Raw genomic sequence first — 3,767 nt, 5'->3', positions numbered from 1 at the left:
TGAAATATTTGATCACTAGTCCCAATAAACCATACATAAACCAAGATTACATTTTTTTATTAAAAGGTTGACTGTCCCAAACTGTTCACCAAATTTACAGGCCTATACTTTTTATATTGAGACTAGTGGCCTGGTGCACGAATTCATGCACATTGAAAGGGAATTAATTAGAAGAAATATTTTACTATCACTATTCTTTCTCTATAATAGAAGTGTCAAAGATTAAAGAAAATTAGAAAAGTGTATATGAAGGTAATGTATAAATTTATTAATAAATAAACAGTAACAACCTGTCTGGGTCCTAGGTGCAGGTGAATGGGATTCCTGGCTGTCGGGCCGCTGACAGCAAGCTGACCAATGGCCAATTCCACGAGGGATGGGGTCCCACCACCCTGCTGTGTGGTCCTGTGTGCCGGTATCAGGCTTCCTCCTGCCTCCCGTCAGAGTGTTGGGTGCACTGTGGGAGCCAGAGTCAAGACCCTGCGTACCTGTGCACCCCTCAAAATCACTTGAACCCCAGACTCGGCAAGCCCCACCCACTGGGCAAGACCCAGGGGGACACACGCAGGCTGTGAGTGTCACGTCCCTGGCCAGGGACACAGGCAGCTCCATCTCAGCCCTGGACGTGGATGCACACAGGCCAGCCACACAGGCAGGCAGCTGGTGGCCACTTCCTCTGGGGGCCGCTCTGCCTCAGCACAAGGCGGGGACGCAACCGGCCTACTCGCAACCCCCAGCCAGCCGGCCTCCAGGCTGGGTGTCACCTGGGCCCACATGAGCCTCCGCTGGTGGCCACTCCTGCTGGGGGCCACTCCAAGGCCAGGAGGCATGGGGTGCTTACTCGAAACCCCCAGTGGGAGGTGCCGTGGTCCCCCCACTGTGGCCACTCCAGCAGGGGGCGACTCCTAGACCATGCCTGACTGGTTGTGACTAATTAGCATATCCAGCTAATTAGCATATTCCCATTTATACATATAGATTATCACCATCCTTCCTTCCATCCCCTTGCAACTGAGGACAGAAAGTTATACATTAACTATAAAGTCTGGTGGCTGGCTTCTAAATGTAAAAAGGTCTGTTCTAACTCAAGGCAGACATGGGCATGAACTGCAATTGTCATAAATAGCACCACTGAGCCCTCTCCTCCTGTTTTTTCTTTCTTTTTTTTTATATATGTATTTTATTGATTTTTTTACAGAGAGGGAGAGGAAGAGGTATAGCGAGTTAGAAACATCGATGAGAGAGAAACATCGATCAGCTGCCTCTTGCACGCCCCCTACTGGGGATGTGCCCGCAACCAGGTACATACCCTTGACTGGAATCGAACCTGGGACCCTTGAGTACACAGGCCGATTCTCTATCTGCTGAGCCAAACCAGCTCAGGCTCCTCCTGTTTTTCTTGCTTCACTCTCTAATTTCTAATAGTATTTCTCCTCACCTACTTCTTCTCTAAGGTGGGTCAATAGGCAAAGCTCTGAAAATATCTATGTAATGGATCTAATCTATTCAAATCTTTTTTTCTGTTTTTCCTGCGCTTTTATTGGTCTTTCCATCACAACTTTGAGTGAGAACCTTACCAGCCCTCCACCAATGTCTCTGAAACTCAAATGTCTCTGCATTCTATTCACACCTTGCAATCCACATGAGCTAATTTTCTAGATTAGACATACCATTAGGGAAGGTACTAATTTAGTGCACATAATATCCGTGGTGCAATGGGCTCACACCCTGTGTGTGTTGGTGGCGGTGAGGGGGAGCCCCTGGGAAATGATCCCAGTGGAGATGAACTGAGCCAGAGTAGAGTATTGATGACTTATCAAGATTGTAAGGTAAGATAACAACATGGAGGCATCACTTTTTCACAGTCCCTTTTCCTCTGCCAAGAGTTGTAGCATAGGCAATACCCAGATCTTGGTAACAATAGCTGGAAACTGTAGTAATACATGCATTAAAGATGAAGTGTATTAGATCAGTAAACAAGTCTCTTACTCAACCCCATAGGCTGGACTAGACAAGTGGTGCAAAGTCAAAATGCCTTGAGAATATTAAGTGAAATCTGTTTCTGTCTACAAATCCAATAATAAGATACATTTCTAATTCTAATGGCATCACGATAGAACAACGTTTCACTGATTTGTGACAAGGATATAGTACAGAGATCTCAAATTATTCCAGTTTCATATTCCTGCTTATTTTGTCAATTGCATTCATCTTGATCGACATTTTTTATAATAAAGAGAGCAGGGAGCTGGTTTGATTGACAGCCATCCTTGGCGCAGGATTTCCTCTGTCTGTTAAACATGCACCTCACTCTTTACAATGCATCTCCAGGACAAGGCAGTCAGAAAGCAAGAAAACAACTTTCATCCTTAGTGAACTTGCTGGAAGCTTTAGCAGATGTCACAGAGTGAAGGAGCCATTGATACTGAGCCTAACTTTTTAACTTGGAAAGTTTGAAATGTAATGTACTTTTCTACACAGGTTGCAAAAAGGTAATTGGCAGAAAGCAGGTTAAAAATGCAATGCAAAATGGATACACATCCAATGTCTATAAGTTTGTCTAAACCATGTGCAAATGCATTGCTTTCAAACATGGTATTAATGGAAATAGGACACAAAGACGCCACTATTTTTGTTTTTCAGCAAAGTTGCTTGACTAACATGCAACTGCTTTCTTTTTTATTAAATGGTGAGTTCATCGAATTCTCCAAAAGATGTTTTACTGTTGCATTGAGTTGAAAGCATGATTTTAAATATGCTCACTGGAAACATGTACCAATGTCCAAAATGTTTTTAGTAATCATACAAAAAGTGATATTGTGCATCGTATTGAACAGGTATTATATTTACTTATCTAGTTAAAACTAGAGATATCTGGAGAGATTATAAGGCAAGAGTATCTATATATATATATATAAAAAGCCAGCAACTGGACCACTGTAATGACTGGAATGACCTGCTGGTTGCTATGATGCCCACTGCAGCCAGTAAACGGGCTGATCGTTGGTGGGGCTGGCAGCCAATCTCCTGAAGCCCCTCCCACTTGCCAGCCCCACCCCTGATAGGCCCCCACCACTGCAATCAGCCCACAGCCCTCCCCCTGGCCGGCCTCACCCCTGATTGCCCCCCTTACTCCAATAGGGGGTGGGGACGGCAAGCCAACATTTTGCAGACACTCTCCCCTCCTGGTCCCACCCAAGATCAGCCCTCCCCACCCTGATTAGAGGTGGGGCTGGCTGGCCAACTGCCCGTGGCTACTCCCCCTGGTTGGCCCCACCACCGATCAGCCCCCCACACTAATCAGGGGTAGGGCCAGCCAGCCAACCATCCACAGCCCCTCCCCCAAGCCGCTGGCCCTTGATTGGCCCTCCCCACCCCATTTGGGGGCAGGACCCACCAGCCACTCACCTGCAGCCCCTCCCCCAAGCTGACTAAGCCCTGATTGGGTTTCGATTGGGGCAGGCTGGCCAGCCAACCTCCCGCCATCTCCTTCTTCTGACAGGCCTGGCCCCGATCTGCCCTAATTGGGGCCGGGCCAACTGGACCCCACCCGTGCACAAATTCATGCACTGGGTCTCTAGTTTATATATGTAAAAGGCTAAGTGACCCACCATATGTCTGTCCAATCCTCCAACTGACCGACTAGCCAGTACATATGACACGCACTTGCAATCCTCTACACTAATAAAAGAGAAACATGGTAATTGGCGTACGACCGCTACCCTTTTCATTGGCTAATCAGCGAGATATGCAAATTAACTGACAGC

This window comes from Myotis davidii, unplaced genomic scaffold (assembly GCF_000327345.1).
Source record: "Myotis davidii unplaced genomic scaffold, ASM32734v1 scaffold268, whole genome shotgun sequence".
NCBI lineage: Eukaryota > Metazoa > Chordata > Mammalia > Chiroptera > Vespertilionidae > Myotis > Myotis davidii.
The sequence above is the reverse complement of the archived record's forward strand: the minus strand, read 5'-3'. Positions refer to the sequence as shown.